Source organism: Sander vitreus, chromosome 20, assembly GCF_031162955.1.
Source record: "Sander vitreus isolate 19-12246 chromosome 20, sanVit1, whole genome shotgun sequence".
Classification (NCBI taxonomy): Eukaryota; Metazoa; Chordata; class Actinopteri; order Perciformes; family Percidae; genus Sander; species Sander vitreus.
This window is the reverse complement of record NC_135874.1, coordinates 25,743,079-25,769,052: the sequence shown is the minus strand read 5'-3', so window position 1 is coordinate 25,769,052 and position 25,974 is coordinate 25,743,079. Positions and strand designations below refer to the sequence as shown.

At 42.0% G+C, this 25,974-nt stretch overlaps 1 protein-coding gene across 1 annotated transcript in view; it reads right to left on the bottom strand.

The window, feature by feature from the left end:
* The window catches only part of bach2a (BACH transcriptional regulator 2a), a 51,469-nt gene extending 33,027 nt beyond the window's left edge, over positions 1-18,442 (bottom strand). The window contains exon 1 of the mRNA XM_078277375.1: positions 18,267-18,442. The gene's annotated coding sequence lies outside the window, so the exon portion shown is untranslated. The remainder of the gene's footprint in view (positions 1-18,266) is intronic.
* Between the last annotated feature and the right edge of the window lie 7,532 nt (positions 18,443-25,974).

The following is a 25,974-nucleotide window of genomic DNA, read 5'->3' as shown; positions in this document are numbered from 1 at the left end:
TGTGCAATTAATCGAATTTTGATCGCGATATCGGCTCCTGACGATCACAAAAACAATGTAGTTGAGAAAAACGATTATTTTGCACATTACATTTTGCAGGTAAGCTGTTTCTGTCTTGTGTTCTAAAGGGGAATTCAAAAACTTCAACGGGAAAAGTATGCAGGGAAATTTCACAGTTCAAGGTGTTTGCACTGTTGATTTGTTGAACTGTTTCACTGTTTTTTAAGTTCAATAAATGCAACATCTTTCCAAAAGTCAACGAGTAGTCGTGTTTAATAATTGTGATTTCAATATTGTCCAAAATAATTTATATGTTGAGCGCCACCTCGAGGACCCATGAAGTGGTGACCCTGAGAGCAGGGAAATCTATATTTAGCCTATATTTTATTAATTAAAATATCAATATTAGATAGATAGATAGCACTTTTATTGTCTGTAGACACGGAAATTTGTCTTGCAATACAAGCTCCAACAATTACAACACAATAACAACCTTTGGCGCCAGGGCATCGATTCTTGTATCGCACAAAGAACAACGATATATTGGCGTATTCGATATTTTGTCAACTGCTCTTTCTACTTCCTTTTCACGTGAACAGACATCAATCAGCTGTCCGCATGTCCAATCAAACAAGGATCACGAGGCTTCACACAGGAGCGGAAATTTACAATATCAATTGCAGTGTATATGTTCATATCTGGCGAAAGGCCAAATGTGTCACATCAAAACTGTGCAATAAATGAATTGGGGTTTTTTGAGAGGGTGCGAAAACTCTTGCCAAATGAGTCATAAAGGCAGGAATGCTGAGCAGAGGATTATTTCATCTCCTTCACGAGGCAACACAGCGTAGGTGTTGGAAATGAAAGTACACATGTGGGACTGCCAAACGCCCACAAAGTTTCCACAGAGGAAAACTGACAAGATTAACATCACCTTTATGGAATACAGTGATTTCTTTTGGTGTTTTCAAATGTTTTGCGTTGCAGGAGAACCAAAAAGCAACATTATGTTATTGGGATATCAGTGTAGCACACAGCATGTTGATCTGATCCATAGGCTCAGGCTAGGGCGTAGGTTATGTTTCAACATTGGGGGGAGGGGGGGGGACGACATTATAACCGGGACAGAAACTTAATTTCCTGTGTCTGAAATCATTGGGAAAATATATCTGCGGGTAAGAAGTAGGGCTGGTTCCAAATATATTCGAGTATTCGGATATTCCTACGTTGGGTAGGTATTCCATTTTAAATTTTGGGATTTGAATATTATTTTTTTTGTATTCTTTTCCTTCAATAGTCTTATAAAGTTGAGACCGACTCAACTTTTGGAGAAACGCAACCCGACGTCACGCTGCGGTGCGCTGGTCATGTAACCGGCCATCAGACTTGTCGGTGTGTTTTGAGGCGGTGTGAGAGTCCCGTACAGGAAACATCACTGCCTGTATCGCTGCCACCAGAACGTTTTAAAACACCAAACACAAGAACGGAACTGCCCGGGAGTTTGTGTAACAGCTGAATGAAAGAAAAAAAATTGTAAATGTGTGTGTGTGTTTATGCATGTATGTACAGTATGCATCGGTGTATATGTGTATGCATGTGTTTATGTGAGTGTAGGTAGGTAGATATATGGTGTATGTGTATGTAAACATATATACATAACTGAAGCATCAATTGTTTTGTATTCTGCAATGAGCATTGCATTGATGTAGGAAAAATTAAGACATGTTGAAAGTTATTTAAGGCCTAGAATATAATACTTCAGCAAATATAAGACTTTTTACAGGCATACAATTTATATTTTGAAAGGTTAGGCTTTTTTTAGACTTTTTTAGATCCTGCGGAACCCTGTAAAAACGATCTGACGGAAAACAATAATTGTGAAATATAGTCTTGTTTTGAGCCCCCAGTACGGTTATTTTTACCACTTTTGGGGAGTGGGTTGTCTTTCATATTTTTTAAAGGGGGACAAATCAACCTCTTCTAAATATTGGGGTGGGGACATATCCTCAGGACTCAGGGCTGCCCTGGATACTCGTGTCCATGTTCCTGTGCAGTATATTGTGTTGGCAGATTCTCACTCTCCTCACATCTCCTCCTGTTGTCACACTGAACACTGCGGTGACGCCACTGCCCTTATTAACCCAAAAACCACTGAGGATTCAGTCCCGGTCCAATGGATTTGATTTCACCTGTTTTTGACGTATATAAAGATGTAGCAGAGGAGGACATGCCATCCCCGGGGAGCTCCTCCTGTCCAAAGTGTGTTTCCTTACACTTCCGGTCCCTCATTTCAGCCGTGAGGCTGGGTGGACATTACTTTGCCCTGCGGCTGCTAGCGAAACGTAAATTGGATCAGGCTTGTCAGGTTTCAGGGAAAGTGAAGCTGTTTTTTTTTTTGCTGTGCGAGTCATGCTCAAGAAGGATGGGAATGCTCCAGAAATTCTAATTCAAAACACTGGGAAGGCAGCCAAATCAAACAAAAATGAAAGAAATATAAAAAAAAGCAGATATAACAGTTTACTACGGGTTTATACGTGATACAGCCTGCAGTCGTACAGCCATTAGGAACATGCTTTTTTTTTATCCAAATACCTAATTAAAGACAAGCTTTTTTCTTAAACTAACACTTAGCAGCTGTCTCTGCAGTTACTTTGATGATACGTTCTGCTAAAAACCAAGACAGAATCATGAAGCTCCACTTTTAAAGGGGCATCATTTATAACTTGTGTACGCACAAAATGGGCTTTAAAAGAAGCACACGCCACTTCCCACTAAACTATGACCCATGGTATAAATAGCTGGGTACCGAATTCGATACTTTTTAGGCACCGACGGAATTGCCCGGTGGTGTGAAAACCACAGGGCAAGCAATCTTTTTGATTTTAAAATCGGAACTGTCCTGTAGCTCAAATTAGCATCAATTAGACAAACGCTTTCAAAAGTACACTGCTAATTATTGTCACGATCCAGCACTCTGTGACGAAGCACCCAGAGAGACATCTGAATACCAGTCGGTGCAGTTTGGTGAGTGTTAATTGGACATTATGGTCCTAATTAGCAGAAGCCCCAAAGACCCTCGACAGCGAGCGCTACGTGTCAAACAGGAATGACTACATAACACGGTGCTTAGTGCAATTAACACTTCTGCTGCTGGTAATTAACAGATATGAAAAAAACAAGACGGCTAAGATGTGAAAGGACAAAAGTAATGGCCCCCACTGTATAAAAAACAAAGTATCAATCGGTGGCCGGGTTGACTCAGTTGGTAGAGCGGGCGCACATATAGAGGTTTGTTCCTCGACGCAGAAGGTCCAGGGTTCGAGTCCGACCTGTGACGATTTCCTGCATGTCTTCCCCCCGCTCTCTCCCCTTGCATATCTAGCTGTCCTATCCATTAAAGGCAGATATGCCCAAACAAAATAATCTTCAATATCAATCAAATCAAAACTCATAATCAATAATGAATTTAGAATCAAACTGAAAATGTTTAAACATTGAAACCATTGCTTAAAAAAAAACTGATGAAATATGTGATACTGTTTTCGTGATTTGTGTGTTCTGACTTCACATTATCAGAGGAAAGGACCTAACGGGGGCTTTTGTAACACTGGACGAGACAGGAAGAAGCCTGAAGGGCAAGTGCAAACGACAAGACTTTTGCCATGAGTATGCAAGTTCCAGACAAATTTCTTTGATCTGAGACTAAAACAAAATCTGTGTTCATGCCCGTCAGGACAGGTCCTCTAGTTAGATTACGTTTTTCTTGTAGCCAAACAACTGGATGTGCTTGTAGTTGGGCCAGCTTGGAAATGAGTCTGAGACCAGAAAAGAGCCGTGTCCAATGAGTGAGTGCACGACACACACACACACACACACACACACACACACACACACACACACACACACACACACACAGCTCTGTGTCTGTCCCTCTACTTCGGTTTCTCTCACCACCAGTCACAGTCTGACTTAATGTCCCGCCCCCAAAACACTGTCTGACTGTCCGTTACTGGGTATTATGTTGAAAGTTTCTAATTTATTAAATAATTGCTTAAAACATCTAAACAAAGTTTTGTGTTGGAGTTTGTAACATTCCCAAATCTTAATTTTGACTTAAAAATTTTCATTTTCACTGTAAATGCATATTGGTATCAAATATCAGTTATCAGTTTTATTAACTACTACTACTAATAATAATAATAATAATCGGTATAGGCCTTGTAAAACCAGTATCGGCTTACTATGCTCAATGGCTGCAACACAACAAGCAGAAACTGCCACAGAAACCAAAACTTGCGCGTGTTAAATTGGGAAGCGATGATCGGATTCAAAACCAAATTTTTAAAACGATTCCATTGGAATCGCAATTTTTGGAACGATTCCCAGTTGGTAACCGGTTCTCGATGCCCAATCCTAAACAACACACCTACACCAACAAAGGCCCTTGCAATGTTTAGCGGTAGTCCATGGATTTCCCTACAATTATAAGGTTTAGGCGCAGCACCCAAGCCACTTTGGGCAGCCAAGTGAATAAAATCAATGTCGGCATCAAAACTAAATAAATGACTTTTCTTAGTTCTAACCTAGACTTCTTTAGCAAGCTTGGTCTTTAAGCTTTTTGAGTGTTATATATTTATCTGCTCTAGGTTTTTCCAACGTTTTAGAGACAGATAATGGGAATGTCAATGGTCCAAAATGATGTGAAACTGCATGTTTTTTATTGACAAATGTCACATTTTCTTAAAGGACAAATCCGGTGCAAAATGAACCTAGGGGTTTAATAACACGTGTGTACCGAGTCGACCGTTCTCTGGGATATGTTTTCATGCTAATCGAATGTGACCAGTTTTAGCGCAAACCGCTAATTAGCTTATAAAGCTAGTCGTCGGGGCACCAGTAAAGCAAAAAACAAAATCGCTATTTCTATACCACTAACAAGGCTCAAAATATCACCACACTTCCACGGTAGCATAATGAGGGTCCCTACACGTAAACCGAAGCATGGAGAACTCTTTGTAAGTGTACAGACAGTTTATTAAAAAGATAGATTATAAAGACAGTACCGTTCACGTATACAGGCGGGCGCCATCTTGGGAAAACAGTCACGACCAGTTGAACGACAAACGCCGTGCTTGAGCTATGTTACTGGTTACTGGTTACCAGTGTTACAAAGTAACGCATTACAGTAACGTTACTACTTTTTCGGGTAAAAATTAGTGTAACGTGCTACTACTGAAAATTTGGTAACGAAATGTAGTTCCTTTTTCAATTCGGCACAACGTTACTTTTCCCAGGGACAGATTTGACAGCGACACTGCCTTCTCAGCTGCGCGCTCACAAGCTCCACACGGGACGTGACAGAGGCCGGTAGCAGAGTAATCATGGCAAGCGAGAAGCAGCCAAAGCTCACTTTTGAGAGCGTTTTAAGCTTCGTGGCTTTTTGCTAGACGGCGCTATGAGCCAGGCAGACACAAAGCTGACAACCTCACAGATGGATGCGATGGAGATGGCCTCATACATACACGCAGAGGACCGCTGTGGACTTGTGTCGGTTGCACGGACACGCAAGGATTTCCAGAAAAGAGGCTGCATGTGTCTACGACAATGCACGGACCATCGTGGCTGCGCGACCGGTACAAGTCGATACAGACATTACATAGTATACACTAACACCGTGTAACGCCGATGACCTGCTGATGTGCATTCAACCCACGCTGGACTCGTCGTTGGACCGAGCCGTCACTCTGTGAGGAGAGAATCCAGTCTACAGTGTAGTTCAGACACTTCACTGATAAACCAGAGATTGGCTTTATGGTCAAAGATAGTTTTTGTATAATTAACTTCAGTGTCTGCCAGAGACCCCTGCTTTTAAAAGTAACATAAAAGTAGCGAGTAAAGTAAAAAGTTACTTTCCATAGGGGGTAACTAATTAAAGTAACAAATTACTTTTTAAAAGTAACTTCCCCAACACTGATGGTTACACGGCGTTCGTCGTTTGACTGGTTGTGACCGTTTTCCCAAGATGGCGCCTGTATATGTGAACGGTACTTTCTTTATAAACTATCTCTTTAATAAACTGTCTTTTTACTTTACGCTCTGCCCCGACGACTAGCTTTATAAGCTAATTAGCGGTTTGCGCTAAAACTGGTCACATTCGATTGGCACGAAAACATATCCCAGAGAACGGTCGACTTGGTACACGTGTTATTAACCCCTAGGTTCATTTTGCGCCGGATTTGTCCTTTAAGGGAGGAAACCCCTAAACCACCCAACAAATATGTGCACGTAAGTCTTCCACAAACACCACATAGTGCTGTGATGTTGGGTCTGCATGCTACGCTACCTGACAGCTAACCCACGGGTTTGCAAAGCATGACAGAGTGCTTGTTTATCACCTCTACTGCTGTAATCCTTCACTGCACACAAACCCTAATTGCATCACATCAAAGCCAGAGCCAGGTCTTCCCTCGGCAGCAATGGAGATGAATGTGAGAGCATGTTAATCCATCTCGACAGGTGGAACAACATCAAGCGGCCTTTACAGCTTCATTGGCACTGTTACATCAGCCAACAAACAGTTTCAACAGCCCCACTCTGGCCAGGACTCAAAGGCTGCTTATTATTATGTCAATCATCCAGTATAGTAATCAATATTTTATATAGATATATATTATTATTAAGGGTAAGGGGGGAAAAAAATCGATTCATGTATGTATCGTGATTTTTTGCGACAATTTTTAAAATCGATTATTCTCCCTGTAATCAATATTTTTTTATAATTTTGTTTTAAATCGTTCACCTAAATATTTTCTGTTATATACAGTCTGTAGGTCAATCACATACCGTTCCATATTTCAGTTTTTAGCTGGCTTTAACGAACACCATTTCCCATAAGCCTTGGACCATCACAGGTTCAACGTCACAGCTCGACAGAAGAGAGGAGTCTATGGTCCCGCTTTGTTCCCACGTGTGTAATAATATATGTATTTGTTGTCTCTATTGTACAGTATGTGTCTATATTACGATTTGTCTCCTGAATGTTTACTACTACATGTCTATTTGTTGAATGTATAGAGAGTTAACACCTACTGAAGTAAAATTCCTTGTAAGTATACTTGGCCAATAAAAGTGATTCTGATTCTGAACAGCAGCACAGAGAAGAACACTGTTCACTGACGTTTTTAGAATCAGAAAATAATGTAAAATGTACTTCATACATACTCATTCTTCCTCGGCGGTGTCCCTCAGACACTCCGATGAGACACTAAACAACAGATTTAGCTCTATCTTAGCAAACCCTACATGGCATATGTGGATTTAAGCAGTGTCTAAAACAGCTGACCATGATCTCACCATCTGCCCCCCTATGTCTACACCAATCACCGCCAGCCATGCCAGATGGGTTGCCAGATCCGTGGCAAGGTTATGCACCAGATAAACCAGAAATGCCAACAATGCCCTGGGCAGTGAGAGCTGAGAGCGGTGGAGAGGCATGTCTGAGGGTTTTTTTGTGTGTTGACTGTGTGGATTTGAAGAAAATTGCACTTGGTGAAATACTGGCATTCTATTCAAATTCAATATCATCTCATTACAGTAACCTCCTCCGCACCGTGAGGATACAAACATCGTTCTTGTGAACAGATTGTCTCATCATTAAGAATTATCCATGCGTTTCTCAGAAGTCCAAAGAATGGCTGTTCAAATCTGTTCCAAGACACAAACACACGGCAGCAGCTTGGCGCTCGATGAAGTGCTTTAATGTCGTGGACGCCATCTCTCGCGCTGGGATTAGAAAATGGTTTTCTGCCGTGACAAATATGCTGCTGGTGACACTTTTCATTGTTGCAAGGTGTGAACAGATGGATCTATGAAAAATGTAATGTGCAATAGTACAAAAAAAGGCAACTGTGTATATTTTTTTCAACATGTTGGACAAGTCATTTAAAACCAAAAAAAAATGTAGTTGAATATGTCGCGGGCACATTGGTTGACTGAATTATTTGAGTGAAAGCAGCAACATTTGGTCTTTGTGTGCGGCTTGATACACTGAACGTTTTAATATTTGAAGACACTGTAAAAACAATACATAGACTGTTAGCTGCGGAATCTATTTCCCCGTGTCGGTACCGGCAGTTTCTTCAATGGATCGAGGCAAATTTACAATATGTTTTAGTGGCTAAAGACAAGTCACATTCATCAAGAAGACTGCATTTAAAGCGTAACTCCTCCAGACCCTCCTCCAAAGCGCGCTGAAGGAGGGTCTGGCTACTCCACGTAGCATTCGGGGATGGGAGGAAAACATGCTCTGGTTTAATGGCATTTCTTTAAACCAATCAGAATCGTTATGGGCGCCACTAAACTCCGCACAGAGCCGCTGCAAAGTAGTCATGCGAGAGAAAACTCAGATTGGACGGATAGTCTAGCTAGCTGGATTCACCCTGCAGAGATCTGAGGAGCAGTTAACCATAGTCCTCAGAAATATTCCAACACAAAGAAAGCGGAAGGAAACGAAAAATACATCCATCCGGCGGAATTTCCTGCGGCACCAGAGCAATCCCGGCAGTGGAACGCGAAGGATATAGACTAGTCATTTAGTATAAAGGAGGACACAGCTAGTGTCTCTCAGTGCGCTGTATCTATGACAACACAACATTGTTGTGTTGTGTTGGACACAATGTGTCCATGTTCCTTGTAGGGCTGCACGATATGAGGAAAATGTCTTATTGCGATATGATATTGTGATTGTGTGATTATGATTCACGATATTGGAGGGAATGATCGTTTTTGTATCATTATTCTCATTTTCATTGAAAACATTGAAAGAAATTAAAATGATTATAGTGTGATTTTTGCGAGGATCTGTACCAAACAAAAATTCTTTAGTCAGTAGGATAGGATCTGTAGGCCGGGACGTCTCTGCAGCACCACAATACTTCATTCAGAATGGTTTGACACATATTTTGCCTTTAACAACTATTGCACCCCCCTGCGATTTGGATATTGCACTAGTTCATATTGCCATTTCAATTCAATTGCGATTAATTGTGCAGCCCTAGTTCCTTGTTCCCCCTGCTACCTGATTAACGCAGACTTTACCTATGGTCTTGATAAATTCAGCATAATGTCCGTTTCCAGAAGCAGAATCTCTCTTTTGGAACTAATTCTAACAGAGTATCAACATGTCACTAGGGTTGGGTACCGACACCCGGTGTTAATATGGCACCGGTGACAAAACGTCCGCCATCTACCAGACTGAATAGCAACACAGATGTCAGTGCCTCATTTCAGTGCCACTGAAATGCCTGCGCTTCTCTCGGATGCTCCGAAAAACAGACGTTACAGGCAACAGAAGCATCGCTGCGCGGGACGCTAGTTAACATTACACTTGCCAGCAGGTAACGTTAGCCTAGCGTTAGCTGGATAGTAGCTAGTAGCTGGATTAAACACAGTGAAAGGTGCACTATGAGTTCCTGCATGGTTTCAGCGCGATTTCATTTTCGTCTCAAATGGTAGGCATCTCTCCTTGATCCGCTAGCTGCCTGCCCCCTGAACACACTGTGAAAAAGCCCGGTCTCGGGAGACAACACCCGGGTCGTAAACGTCAAACAAACACTAGAGGCACAGGCTGTGCACCAAAATACAACAAACCACTCCAGCCAATCACCGACAAGATGGTTGGGGGAGGGGGTGGGGGTTAGTGACACACCGGGCCGATAATCAGCTGTTGGACAGTCTGGCGAGGTCAGTGACTCAAGTCTGTTCGGTGTGTTCCGTGCTGTCGTCCGTTGGAGGAGCCGTCGGCCTTCATTTTGGCCGACTTTCATGCTCAGTCGGAGACAGGGCAGTCGGGACTCACCCGGAAATGGCAAGCGGGATGAGCATGACTAAGCCTCTCAAAATCTGACAAAAATCTTTTAAACTGACCTTTGCTGATCTGAAATGAAGACAGATTCAGCAACTGCACGGCCTATTTCTCGCTTAAAATGTTTTCAGAAACACGTTTTGGTGAACTATTTTAGTACAATATGAGATCGTATTCTGAATGAGTCACCAGTAATGGCCGTTTGAAAAATCCAAAATCCGGAAGCAGCAGCCAGACCCACGTGACGCGTTCGTCCAATCAGCTGCCGGTTTTCATTTCTTGGGCGACAATACAGATTAGCGTCGCCTGCTGTTATGGAGACGTACGTATTACGTATTACGTCTTGTCTCTTTGGTGTGTTGCGAGGCATTTTTTTGACCAACTCGGGGAGACTGATCAGTCCAACTGCCTTTTCTGCCAACGGTCGGCCGTCGGGTTGGTGTGTAACTGCCTTTAGTCATGACAGTTACGGAAACATGGGGGGAGGGGCAGGCTTGCGCTGTTTTCTTCGGTATTTCCTTGGAACGTCAACAGAAGTGACGTCATGCAGGAACTCATAGTGCACCTTTAAAATGCTGACAGCTAAACGATGTCAAATGTGAATAAAAAAATTTTATTTGCCACTTTCTGTTTTATTATCTTTCTGAATGATTTCATGTTGTAGTGTTAAAACCAAAATTCAATCCATTCCCATTAATGTGAAGGATCCTGAATGACTACAGTGTGTGTGTGAGTTGAGGATTGATGAAGAGAGAATGTACTTCAACATTATATATTCACAACGCCTTGTTTATTTATAATAACTAAATTGGGGCGTCAGCCACTGTGCCAGGCTTTTATTTTGTCGGCAAATAGAAGAAAGTGGAACAGCATAAAGTACAGTACGGTCTCCCAACACACACTTCACTAAAATCAGCTTTGTCTGTGTCTGTGTGTGTGTGTGTGTGTGTGTGTGTGTGTGTGTGTGTGTGTGTGTGTGTGTGTGTGTGTGTGTGTGTGTGTGTGTGTGTGTGTGTTGGGCCCACTTACAAGGTGATGAACATCCTGAAACGCCATTAACTGGTTCTGACTGAGCATGTGTGTGTATATGCACACAATCAAATGTGAATATTGGAGGCATATAGGCATACAGCAAACACTCACACATAAAGACATGCGAGTACACAAACACATTCGTAAACACACACCCATCTCCCTCAGGGAGTATGTCCTCACATGACATAGTGAAGATGAAAATAGACGGAGGGTACAATGAGTACGAGCTGGGTTTAACCCCTTTAAGACACAGTAACATGACTTTATTGAATAAGATGTTGAGCTATTTTGACAGGAAAGATGGGAAGAGCGAAAGGTGATGGCTCGCAACAAAGGTTCTTTGTCAGACTGAAGACATGCCCAGCCAACAAATGAAAAGACGTAATTTTTTACTCTGTGCGCCTTTTGTCCATTCATCGCTTTTACACAGAATCTGTACTGTTGTTATGGTTACCTAACATTGTCAACTTACTGTAAAGGTTGCTTATTAACACTTTTAGACGTTCCGATTCAGATAGTCTGCAATGTTTTGTACAATGTGCAGGGTTAAAAACTGGCCGTGTGAAGCTACATCAACACTACACTTACATTTTTTGAGAAAGAAACATGGGTTACACTTTATTTGAAGGTAAATGGCCCGATACCATTTTTTGCTTCCCGATACGGAGTACCGATCCGATACCAGTGTGTCATATATTTTATTATGTTTTAACAGCTGTATACTACTGTCCCTGGATGTGATATGATTTCTATATCTTTGTTGTCAGTCTGGCTCAGGTTAAACTCTTTGTGAAACATGAACAACCACAAACAATGAACGCCCCAGAACTTTCTTTTATTATCCAGTTTGACAGTCAGTTATAACGGAAAAAGAACATAAATAAACTACTTTAATGTTGATTTTCTTTAGGGCTTTATTACGTGGTATCGGATCGGTGCATAAACTCCAGTACTTCCCGATACCGATACCAGCGTTTTAGGCAGTATCGGATACTGGTATCGGCATCAGAACATCTCTACTTGAAGGTATCTACATAAGAGTGACATGACACTGTCATGAACGTGTCATAAACATTGTAAACAAGTCATAAACGTTTATGACATAACGCTTCTTTTAGTAAGTGTCATTCGTTTTTTTGTCATGACAAGTTATGGTTATGGTTAGGGTTCATGTGTCACTGTGTCATGACAGTGTCATGTCACGCTTATGTAGATACCTTCAAGTAAAGTGTTACCGAAAAATGTTCTTCATCCACACAAGAGTTTTAGCTCCAGTAGCAGAACTAATCTCCGTTCATATTAACACGTCTGACATGTGCGTGCCGGTGTAAGCAGGGAGCAGGGTGTCTGATGTTACTTGGCGGTTAAACTATATCGACGACGTTTAATTTCCGGGATTGTCCCTCATTTCGGTCGGATGTCCCGTCACCTTCCGCTTTTCATTGTGTTGGCATTTTAAACTCTGGTAGATTTCTGAGGACTATGGTTAACTGCTCCTCAGATCTCTGCAGGGTAAATCCAGACAGCTAGCTAGACTATCTGTCCAATCTGAGTTTTCTGTTGCACGACTAAAACAACTTTTGAATGTACACGTTCCACCAAAACAAGTTCCTTCCAGAGGCTATTTTGCAGCGGCGCCGTGGCTCCGTCCGGCTTATCGCTGCCCAAGATGATTGTGATTGGTTTAAAGAAATGTCAATAAACCAGAGCACGTTTTTCTCCCATCCCGGAATGCTTTGTGTGGACTAGCCAGACCTTCCTCGGCAGCACTGTGGAGGAAAGTCTGGCAATGCGAGACTAGTCTGCAGTTGAAAATCATGGATTTTTAAGTTAAAAATACAGAAAGTACTTTGGAGAAAAAACAACAATGGTGAAAAGTAAGACCAGGGATGTATTAGTTTGGACTGAAGACAAGGTTAAACTGTTACTGAAAGGTGTGTAAGCTACTACAAAGTAACCCCAGAGATTTCAAACCAAAACGGGGGCAGCAGTGTTTCCAAATGTCTCCCTTTTTGGGGCTCAGAGAGGCATAAACTTAGCAAAAAGATATGCGTAAAATATATGCCAAAACATAGCAGTGTAGATGTAGGCTGACTGTAAAGGGAGAGAGATTGGCCAGGTGTGAATATAAACTGAGTTTTTTTAGCATGCTCAACATTCTTCTCTTAGAATTCTTTACATTCCTTCTTCCTTGCTTATCGCTGACCTCCACAGCTGTGCTTTCAGAGACAAGAGAGGAAGAGCAGGACTGAAATCCAAATCAACCTGCACAGATCTGTCACTGACAGACACACTGGACTCTCCCTTCTGCTTTAAGTCCTGCTCCAAAACGGACATGTATCGACTGGTATCGTATTAAGCAGCAGACTCGGGACTCTGGTGTTTAAGTTCTAATCCTTTAATGTCTCAGTTCACCAACAGGCCAGACTGGACTCATGAGTTAAAGCGTAACTCTCGCCAAAATGCAACCTAGGGTCTTTTTGTGAATGTACCTGAGTCAAACTTTCGTTTAAAAGCATATTTAGGACGGAATCGTCACATTTAAGATTTATCGTATTTTTGTTTTTTGGTCAAATGGTCTTTTGAATGGGAGTGCTAGGGACACTTTTATGCTAGCCTCAAAATAGCTATTTTTAAAACACTAAGAAGGCGTGACACAATATGAAACTTTGCTTGAAGTATGACCAGGGTCTCTACACCTTAACGAAAGCATTGACAACATTGTTTGTGTACCCAGAGTTTACTAAAAAGAAAGGTTTTGAGCAACTCACGTTAGCAGTTGTTTACTCTATCCGCCATTTTCCCAGTCAAAAATAGGCAATCTCTGAATGTGAATGAATGGACTCCATAGAAGGAAATATCATTCTTATATGAGGCTCCTTTTTCAACTACAAGGCCAATATTGTGTTTCACTAACGACAAAACAACAAATTATCCGTGCATTTATATGGAACTAAGCTTTAGGAGCTTTCCATCTTTACTCTCCTCCCTCGACTATTTTTGACTGGCTCGACAGACGGCGACCGGAAGAACAACAGCTACGGTGAGTTGTTCAAAACCTTTCTTTTTAGTAAACTCTGTGTACACAAACAATGTTGTCAATGCTTTCGTTAAGTTGTAGAGCCCCTGGTCATACTTCAAGCAAAGTTTCATGTTGTGTCGAGCCTTCTTAGTGTTTTAAAAATAGCTATTTTGAGGCTAGCATAAAAGTGTCCCTAGCACTCCCATTCAAAAGACCATTTGACCGAAAAACGAGAATACGGTAAATCTTAAAAGTGACGCTTCTGTCCTAAATATGCTTTTAAACGAAAGTTTGAATCAGGTACATTCACAAAAATACCCTAGGTTGCATTTTGGCGAGAGTTACACTTTAAAGCTGGTTACCTCTTCATGTGTTGCATATGAACAGTAGATTAGTGTTATTTTGGGGACTGAGCACCTCAACACAGACCACTGGAAACACATTTCACAATCCTCACAGGATGCAAACCACCAACTGTCTAGTCCTTTCATTCAACAAAGCTAGTCCATAGACAGACACAAACACACACACACACACACACAATGATATAAATGATGTAAAACATGAATGATAAATGATTAAAACATACTCTAGTCACCTAATTTCAATGAACCTTAAACCAAATAGTCAATAACATGATTATATTTTAACCATTTTCTTTATTTTCTGTGCCCACTGTGGCGCTCTCTGTTCAACCAAGGGTTGAAGGCACAATGAATTTCCATTCCTTGAGCCTTTTCTTTAAACCTAGAGCGCCATCTAGTGGGCTCAGAAAATAAATATACTGGTTCATGAGGCTTCATTTGGACCGTATAAGTGAAGCCAAAAACATCTGCATCGCCCCCTGGTGGCTGGCTCAGTATAGGTCATAAACCCCGCCTCCTCCATGTTAGCGAATGGGACTAAAAAAATCACCTCAAATAACTTTTCCCAACGATCTATTTCCAAACTATCATTTTTGGTAGTTCTGGTCACACTGTTTGTTTAAGTCTTCATTTTTCGAAGAAGTTTGGTTTTTATTAGTTATTTGAAGCTATAAGAACAGGGTGAAACGTCATGATTGACAGCTGTGACTGACTCGCGATTGGTCGGGCGGGTGTATGGGCGGGACTTTGATACCGTGGCTCACTGCTGCGCAGACTCTGGCTCCAAAATTACAAGATGGCAGTGCTGGTATCCGGGATATTTTGGCTTCACTTCTGTACAGTGGAAAGGGGTGAAGACGCGTCGTCAATCTTTACATACAGGCTGTGATGACGCCACAGTCTCTCACCTTGAACCATCTGTCCACAAATTCCACTTGAACAATAGGGATATGAAAATGTTTAGCATGATTCTTAATGATTGCGGTGACTCTCCGAACCTTCCTAACGCAAACAGGAACAACTCACAAAAAATGAAATGAGCCGATTGCCATGCAGGGCCGGCACGTGTGTGCGCGTGTGGGGAGTGTGAGGTAGAGCAAGTGAGAGAGCGACGGCGAGGAGCAAGTAGCAACTCGAGAGGCATAGTGAGAGAAACAAAGTGTCTCCCCTGTGCTTCCTGACCACGGTGGGAAATCTGTAACAGGAAAAGTTAACCCTCTCCTTGATTTCATGTTGTTTATGGAGAAGAAGAACCAGGAAGTGAGTCGGGGAAAATCATAGACAGTATATAAGAATGGACCAACAGATCCCGTTGCTCTGGACGGAGACCAGTGAAGGCCATTAGAAGCACTTTTCCGGTGAGCGCCGAGCGTTACTGCGCAGCCTCCAACTGAGAGAGACGACGTAAATGTGACGTGAGCAACCTGTCTGAAAGTTGGAAGTCTTCTGGTAGCTATGTTAAGAGAAATCTCGATCATTCCCAATCTTACAGAGACGGAGAGCGTAGGTATATGTAAGGAGATAACATAGACACAGGCTAATTATTGATCACTAAAATGCTAGTTAACATTAGTAATTAAACGTAAACAGCTAATGGAAGTCTGCAAGCTTCTCCTGTACTATACGGTAATTCCTCTACTATGAGACAGTAAGTCGCGTGGTTATGACACAATCGTGAGCCTATTTTTACAAAAACGTCTGCTACGGAGCCATAACGTGAGGTACAAGGTAATGGAGCCTTTTATACATTGTCGTGTTTCTTTAGAAATAAACAATGGACAAATAGAGTCTTTAAACGCTTCAAATGTAAAGTTATTCGCTGTCAAAGTGACGTCAAAATGAATGGCAGTCAATGGAACGCTAACATCGGGTGATCACTTTGTAGCATCAAAATGGCGCCATAGGAGGTTCGAGCTCTGAAGCGAAGCTTACCCTCTTGGGGGAAATGCAACGCTACCAAGCCACGGCCGAGCGACGTGCGTCGTGACCCGTGTCTCCGCGTACCTATGAACGTAGACACGACGTTGATTTACCGCAGAAGCATAAATCACACTTTATTTTCTTGACAAAGATCCACAGAAAACATTATAGAACTGTTTTGACAAGATGGGCATGCAGTGCCCTTCCATTAGAAGACCTTGGTGTGTAAATCAATTGAGTGTCTGTTTAATAAGTGTGTATTTACAGTGAACTTTAATTTGTTTCCTCTTTTTTCACTACTGCTTCTATTCTTTTCAACAGATGTCTTTTCTAATCTTTGTACTCCGTTTCTGCTTTTGTTGGCTGTGTTTTGTGCCAAGTTCTGCTCTTTCATTGTCTCTTTCTTTCTTTCTTGCTTATTTGTATTATAAAAAGCCTTTGTAACATCGAGGCCAGGGGGATGGACTACAGATGAGAAATAGCCTTTTGGCTAATTCTGGCATTTTTAACCCATGTATAATCATGCGTTTTATTACATTTGCACCGTCCCCTTCTAAACTAAATTGAATTGAATCTCTTTATGTAATGAGCAGCCTATAAGTCTGGGCAAAAGCAAAGCAGGAGAGAGATATCAGTCTCTGCTCAAGATAACTGTCTGGAAGTGCAGGTGATAAATATTTAATTGGCCTCAGTCACCTTTTATCTGCTCCATTCAGATGAACTGTATTTAACCCGCCCCCCTACACACTCACAACCAAGTGCTGCAAACACTCTGATGTTGCTGTTTTCGCATTGGGAGAGAGATAGAAGTGGGGAGAGTGGCTTTGTGGGAAGGGTGACAAAGAGCTAATCTGTTCACAATGTTTACGATGGCTAAAAGAAGTCACACAGGCAGCAGCCACTAACCACAGTCATAAATATGTCATTATAAACTGTGGAGGAGCATGACGGTTCACTGAATATCAAATTGTTCTACGTAATACGTGTATTACGTATGCGTTATAGTGAAAAGGAGACCTCAGCAATTCCGTTTTTAGAGCTTCAAGGTCGCAAATTGTAATTGTGTTGATGAGCACAGCTCATTTTGACACGTCAAAGCGAATTGAGATGTAGCGATAGTCATTACAGAGATTATTGCTTTATTCCGAGGTAGCTGTTTACTGAACCGACTGCTCAGCGGCTGAGGGCGGGAATAAGGGGGTGGGAGGCTGGGTCCTTTGTCCCTCTGCAGCCCCTTCCTCCTCCAGCATGACAGGAGCTCGAGCCCCGGTCGTTGCGTGGCATTTGTCTCCCGTGCAAAACATGTTCCCTCCCGTTTAGTCTTCCATCGATATATAGTTGTGGGGTTTATTAAAAGAAGAGGGTGTAGTAAGCTTAAAAACAACATCGACCGACAACTTCCTTGTAGAACAGGCGCGTGGGGGTCTGTCACAATGACACAACAAACAGGGCTGTTCACTGACAGAAGGCACCGTAACCATAGGTTACATTCAAACGGCTAACAGTTACTATCAATATTCATTCTTTGAAATGGCGTGAACTGGGTTTTTGCAAAGTCGTTGGCAACAAACGTTCTCTTAATACACCCATGGCAACAAAGCGAAACAGTCCCAAAAAAACACCAAACCACTTTCTTAGGGCTGTTACGTTACTTGTTTCCGACGTAAATATCTCGACATTACGCTAACCGTGAAGAGAAACACGTTTTTTTTTTTTTCAGGGAAACACATTTAAACACAGCACCTAGCTAAAACATGCCGCCGACCAAAGCATCCCTGCTAACCTGCGTGAACACCACCCCGGTGTCAAAAACCACACATCAGGTAACCGTTAGGCACGCCGCTCAGCAATAATAAGTAACAGACAGCGTTTACACAACACAATGTCTGACTAGCGCTACAACACAAACAAGTGAGTGGAAAAGCCAGCGCGAGCAGACAGATTAGTAGAAGCAAATCCACGGCTGACAAGGGGCTTCACGTAGTCTGGTTTATCCAAGCGTAGTAACGTTAAAGCCCCAACGGTTTGCTTATTATCCTCGTAATGGCTGGGATCGACTTACCCGCTTTTCCTGCTCGTCTGCGTTCAATTCCTCAATTATAAGAGTGGGTCCACATTGTTTTTTTTTTTGTTTGTTTGTTTCCCCGCAGCCAGAACCGCTGCTTTTAATGGACCGTAGGCATCAGTCGGTGTGGTAGATGGGTCTCCTGTGTGTGTGTGTGTGTGTGTGTGTGTGTGTGTGTGAGTGTTGGATGAAACGCCTTTTCTCCTCTAGGAGCTGCATTGTTGACATTGGCTTCCTGACGTCATGCTGGCCCTCATTCACAACAACGGCCGAGCCCCCCCCCCCCTCCTGCTCTTACGATGATGGAGCCCCGTACATTGACTTGAGGATGCGTAGAGATGTTTAGTGAATTCAAACTGCTTTACTACTAGGGCTGCACGATATGAGCACGATATGATAATATCTAATTGCAATTATTTTTGACCGATATTGCGATATGAGTCACGATATTGGAGGGAATTATCGTTTTTTTGTATCATTATTCTCATTTTCATTGAAAATTATTAACATTGAAAGAAATTAAAATGATTATAGTGTGATTTTTGCGAGGATCTGTAACAAACTGATTTTTTTTCTTTAGTCAGTAGGATAGGATCTGTAGGCCGGGACATCTCTGCAGCACCACAATACTTCATTCAGAATGGTTTGACACATATTTTGCCATTAACAAATATTGCACCCCCCTTCGATTTGGATATTGCACTAGTATTTTCCAGATTTTCCAATTTTTCATTTGAAATTGCTTGTGTTTTGTCCAAGTCTACAGCAGTCTTAAGATCCAAAGATAGCCACTATTTAGTTATTGCCTATGACAAAGAAAAGCCAGAGAATGTTTGGTATTTTTACCTGAAAACTGACTGAAATGATTCATATACAGAAGAGGATTAGGGCCAATGTTAAAAGGGTAGCCTATTTGAGTTGAGAAAAAAAAATCTCACAATGTTCTATAGTTTCAATTGATGTGCAGTCGGTGTACATTTCAAACTCTAGCCAGCCAATGTTTATTTTCCTTTCATAGTTTTCATTTTTATCTGCTAAATGATCGATGAACCAAATTTCAGCTATTTGATTTGCACTATGAACAAAAGGAGCGGCCTCCATGAACTCACAAGGCACTGACGTTGCATTAAAATCCGACTGTAACGGAGAAAGATAAATGGGATTGAGTGAGTAGTAATTCCGGATTAAATGGAAATCTAATCACATGTATTTGAAGGCAGGTTTGCAGTGTGCTGAGGCCATTCTAAACAGGACGGTAGGTATACGATGGGGTTTGTAATACGGACTGTAATCCAGCGGGAGCTGGCAGAGCTGTTACATTTTATCAGTTTGCCACAGACAGGCACCTCTTGGGCCTTGTTCTGAGCGGCTGGATTCAGATCAGCCCACATTCTCAATGTCAAGATGTTATAAATAGCCAGAACTGATTTGTACAGCTCCTCTGGCAGCTAAGATCAGCTCAGTGGGGGGATGTGATGTTCTCAGGGATGGATCCATGGGTAGCCTGACAAAGAAAAAAGCTAGCTTGTATAGCCTCCTGAAGGCAAACACACACACACACACACACACACACACACACACACACACACACAGGATAAGATTTCAGAGAAGAAATGATTTGTTTTTGCATCTAGATCAAACTAGTTTACTTGACAGTGCTATTATCTATTACTTTATATTAGATAATAGTATAGTCACGCATTGCCAGACCTATCTCCACAGCGCTGTGGAGTAAGATCTGGCTACACCACAGATGCATTCTGGGATAGGAGATACAAAAAAAAAAAAGCTCTGGGTTTGTTGCATTGTTTTAAGCTCCGGACGCAGCGATGGTGGCTCTGCAAAACAGTCTCGGGAAGGAACTTGTTTTGGTGGAACATTTGCAGCCCGCAAAAGAAAACGCCACATACAATATTAAATGAAGTTAACTGTTGACGCAATACAGTAACGTGAGTTATATAAATTAGCTGGATGCATGGTTAAACATCATTACCTCTTACCAGTGTATCTCCGTGTGTATTTCGTCCACAGCAATCCCACCAATCGGTCCCAAAACGTCCCAGTTAGAGAGGTAAACGTATTCTTTGTAAATCTTTACAATCATTCCCTGAAAGAACCAAATAGGCCTGCCTTGTTGCACGATCCAAATTTTCTTCAAACATTTTTCAGCGTGGAGCTCGCTAGCTCGAAGTCTGTTGTTTCCCGAAGAGAAGGGATTTTGAAAACGGCAACACACGGAGAGCGGAAGGTGAGGGACATCACGGGCCGGATTTCAGGATCAGGGGTGTAAATCACATGTTTTATCACAGTACGATATTATATCAATTCTTTGGACAATGATATCATATTTACTGATATCACAAAGGCTGCCACAATAGGATTTTGATTTGATTCAGATCAGGGCCCTGCGACCGATACCAGACGATACATGAGCCCGTTCAACACAATCAGTTACATTTATATATATTTATTTACAAAAAGCAACTAAAATATGATTTGACAATTTCATTCATAAGCTCTTCCAGACATTTAAATAAATGTAAATATAATTTATAATTTAAAAAACAAACTACTCTTTTTAATAAAAAGATTAAATATAAAGTGGGAATTTCAAAATAAAGGCCCATCTTAAAGATGATATGTATCGATATTTTCACTTTGAATCGATAATATTGGATCATTGATGATTGAACCGATAAGTCGATCCAGAATGATGTATCGTTACACCCCTAGTCAGGATGTCAGGCTCTATAGACCTTTTTCAGGGCAGACATGTTGACATGTCATAGAAGGAAACGGACATGTGATAGGAAAAGCACAGGTGTATTCAAAACCATTAATGATGGCTGCATTCCACTTAGGAGAGGCCCTGGTGTTGTACATGCTGACTCACTGAAATATCTCACTGGGACACTTGATGGAACTGAGCCATTGTTAAGGTTATCACTTTCAGCTGTGCTTTAACCAACTATGACAAGTCCAAATGTCTGCTGTGAAAAAGGTCCATCCTGGAAATGTACCCACTGATCCAGAATAGTCACTGGGATAGGACTTGTCTACATCGTTGACATTTCATTTGGATTTCTGAGGACTATGGTTAACTGCTCCTCAGATCTCTGGAGGGTAAATCCAGACAGCTAGCTAGACCATCTGTCCAATCTGAGTTTTCTGTTGCACGACTAAAACAACTTTTGAACGTACACGTTCCACCAAAACAAGTTCCTTCCAGAGGCTATTTCGCAGAGGCACCGTTGCTCCGTCCGGCGCTTAGCGCCGCCCAAGACTATTGTGATTGGTTTAAAGAAATGCCAATAAACCAGAGCACGTTTTTCCCACCATCCCAGAATGCTGTGTGGACTAGCCAGACCCTCCTCCGCAGCGCTGTGGAGGAAGGTCTGGCAACGCAAGAGTACTGGGGGATAAATAGTGAGTGAAAGAGAGCAAATTTTCTCCAGTCAGTAGTTGTTCCTATAGAAACAGCTCACGAGATAGTCTTGAACTGAAATCTGTTTGATTTATATGTATCCACATAACTCACAGCATAATAGTACTAAAGACTTGCCTTCACTCAATGAAAATGGTCTATGGTGTGTGTGTGTGTGTGTGTGTCAAACTGTTGTTGAAGGGAGTACTGGGATCTGTAAAAAAAAACCTCTGCATCGCTATGGAAACTGAAGCCTGGCATTCAAAGGAATCCAACCCTTAAACTGGACCCACAGCTCCAGTGGAAACGCCTTGAACATCAGTAAGTTGCAGTGGCAGCTGCTGAATTGTTTTCACCTCATTTGTTTCTTAATTTAGCCACAAATCAAAAGCAAAACTCTCCACGTATCCCCCAACCAAGTGTATCTTCTTAAGTGGGCCGTTTGAAAATGTGAGTGAAGCCGAGCATGAAATTAGAATAGATTTTGTGGATCTACTCAAATCTGTTCCTGTCTAATTTCTGCGTCTTTTCAAGATTTCTTTTCATCCACATGAAGTTTCAGCTTGGTGTTAACTTGCAGTATTTCACATATAACACACACACATGTATAAAATGTATGCACTGTGCATTGTTTTCACTCCAACAATTACAATGTATAAACAGTACAGCTTGTGCTGTACTATTTGTTGCTGTATGGACCTTTTTCACAGCAGACATTTGGACTTGTCATAGTAGGAAAAGCACAGCTGAAATTGATGATTAGTGTCCCAGTAAGCTATTTCAATGAGTCAGCATGCACAATACCAGGGCCCCTCCTAAGTGGAATGCAGCCATCATTAATGGTTTTGAATACACCTGTGCTTTTCCTATCACATGTCTGCCGTGGAAAAGGTCTATTGTATCCGGAGCACTGCTGACATCAGATCTTATGTGTACCGGTAAGGGCCACAGGTCGGTGGTGCAGTATTGTCTGTGTGATGTGGTATCATGGTCTGTCTATATGGCATGTGTGGACTCGTTCCATCCCGGTGCGGTGGTTTCCTCTCATAGTCCAAAACACTGTAAGCACAAGTAGTGATGGCCAAACGAAGCCTCATGGACCTTTATGAACCATTTTATTTATTTTCTGAGCCCACTAGATGGCGCTCTAGGTTTAAAGAAAAAGGCTCAAGGAATGCTAGTTCAGTGTGCTTTCAACCCTTTGAACAGAGAGCGCCATCTAGTGGGCTCAGAAAATAAATAAAATGGTTCATAAAGGTCCATGAGGCTTCATTTGGCCGTCATTAAGCACAAGTGGAAACACTAAGTTGCCTGCAGGTGTGATAGACTGCCGACCGGTCCGATGTACTCCGCCTCTCACCCAATGGGAGCTGGGGTTAGGCTCCGCCCCTCACTAACCTGCAAAAGATTAGCAGGTATAGAAGATGGGTGTTTTTTTCTTAATGTTTTATGCTTCAGGAATTCATCAGTAAATGATAAAATAGTGATGCACTGAATCCAGATTTTTAGGGTTCGGCCGAATACCGAATCCACTGGTTAGGATTCTGCCGAATCCGAATACCGAATCCTACTCCCATCCTCAGTCCATTAACACAGTAAACACATTAATGAAGTGAACAACGTCCACAGCAGTGTATTTTTCATTTTATTTTATTGTAGGGCTAGCAAAGGTGGTAATGGTCGTCTGGTTAACACAACGTTTTAGCTGTGAATGTCCTTCCTTTGCCGTACCTGAAGTTGCTGCATTCTGGCTGCTGTCTGTAGATTCCTTCATGTACAACTCGTATTCTTTTGGATGTTTCATACCAGATGTTGTAACAGCGGTGATGTTGTGTATTGTTTAGGGTCCTCGCCTCGGCGGTGGACGAGGAAACATCAACTGTACCATCTACACATGAAATCTTGCTAATTTTAGCTGCATTACTATGGCATAAAAAAAAAAAAATCTTGTATCCTTTTCTGCGACATATTCTTTACTACAACTAACGTTCCAGTCAACTAGCCTCAGCCTGCTCGCTTCTCAGCGAGTCACGTCACTTGACTCACTTTCACCTCTATAGCAGCTATAACAGCACCCATAATTTTTAGTACGCTATATTCAAACTTATCCATAACCCTTTTTTGCTATTTGCCTCATTATTTGATATACAAAAATATAAATAATGTCAGACAGTGAATTAGTAATTATTTAAAAAATAAAAAATAAAATAAAATCCAGCTCCTGCCAGCAGGGGGTGCTGCAGCAACCTCAGCACCCCCCTTCCCACACCCTTCCTCTCTCCCCTTTCACATCTTCTGTTGTCCTATCAAAATAAAGGCTGAAAATGCCCCAAAAAAATAATAAAATAAAAGAGAATAAAAAAAAAAAAAAGCCCAATATTCGGCCGAAGCTGAATGCTGGATTCGGTGCATCCCTATAAAATACATCCTTAAAATAACGCACCCCATTTTTGGGGTTTTTACACACACACACACACACACACACACACACACACACACACACACACACACACACACACGTTGCCTTACCAACAGCAGGGAGAGAAATGTAAAGTAAAGCAGTACAGGAAAGCTCAGGGAATGCCATTGCCTGGAGAGCATGAACGTGGTCCGATTTGGGTTAAGAAGTGGGAGAGTCATCAGTCAGGAGTTCATCCACCAGACGACCAAAATAAAATAAATGTTCTAATAACCTAGCAAATAGCACATTGTAATGAAATTGACCTTTAGCGTTAAAAATGTGCCCTACATTCAGGGTTCCCAATCATGGAATTTGGTTGTGTTTGATGAAATTGTTACAGTAATCTTCCGTGGATAACCTTTAACATAATGTAACATAGCGGAAAATGTATTTTATTTTGCCGTCGACGCAGATCCGCTTTGCCAGACCATCCACACGCTGTGGAGCAGAGGAGGGTCTGGCTACTCCACACAGCATTCTGGGATGGGAGACAAACATGCTCCGGTTTACTGGCATTTCTTTAAACCAATCACAATCGTCATGGGCGGCTCTGAGAAAACTCAGATTGGACAGATAGTCTAGCTAGCTGTCTGGATTTACCCTGCAGAGATCTGAGGAGCAGTTAACCACAGTCCTCAGAAATCTACCAGAGTTTAGAATGCCAACACAAAGAAAGTGGAAGGAAACGGACATCAGTGCAAATACATGCATCCGGCGGAATTTCCTGCGGCACCGGAGCAATCCCGGAAGTGGAACATCAAGGATATATATAGTCTATTGTTGACGTAACTTAGCCCAAACAAGGGTCGATGCATGACGTTTTGTTGATCATTTCTGTGTATCATTTCTGTGTATAGAATAAAAGCCGTTTTTTCTGCAGTTTCTGAGTACCTGTAACAATTAGACGGACAAGCGCTTTAACTGGCGTTACACAGAGGCTGCAGGAATGTGAGGAATGACAGTGAGCTCAGCAGACAGGGCCTGGACAGGCTGGAGTGGGAGGGTTAGCCGTCGTCCTGCAGACAAAGCTGTTTCTGTGCAGCACCCTGTGAGCTCTGCTGCCCCTGTCACCACTGATGTGCTCACTGCCCGACAGAACCAACCTACAGCTGCAGCTCCGCTCACCAGACACTGTGTACATGCTGTCAGCTGTGAACACGTTACAATGCTCCCTGCTGGCCCAGAAAGACTCCGAGGCTTTTTTTTTTAATCCTTTTATCGGTGATACTCAGTGGTGTAGTCTACGCAAGCTCCAGAATTTCCATATACCCACTTAAAGGACAATTCCGGCGCAAAACAAAGCTAGGGGTCATTAACAGATGTGTACCCACTCTGTCGCTCTCTGAGACATGTTTTCATGCTAATCGAATGAGTTTGGAGCTTGAAAGACGCTAGAGCGGACCGCTGGTTAGCTTACAACGCTAGTATTCGGGGGACAGGGAACGTAAAAACAAATCGCTATTTATACCACTAAAAAGGCTCAAAATATCACCAAACTTCAACGGTAGCATAATGTGGGTCTCTAAATGTTAACCGAAGCATTGAGAACTTTGTAAGTGTACAGACAGTTTATTGAAAAGATACATTATAAAGACACTCACGTTCATGTTTACATGCCGTCGCCATCTTGAAAACCAGCCATGACTTACAGCTGGCGATGCAAACTAAAATCAAAAGCAATTTGCTCAATATATCTGAAATAATTGCACTCTGCATAACTTGTCTAGTGTACTGTAAAATGTACTCAGTGGATAACTGTCCATCTGGTCCCTCTGGTCTGGGTCGCCGTCTCCAATTTATTTTCGGGACATGGAAAAAAG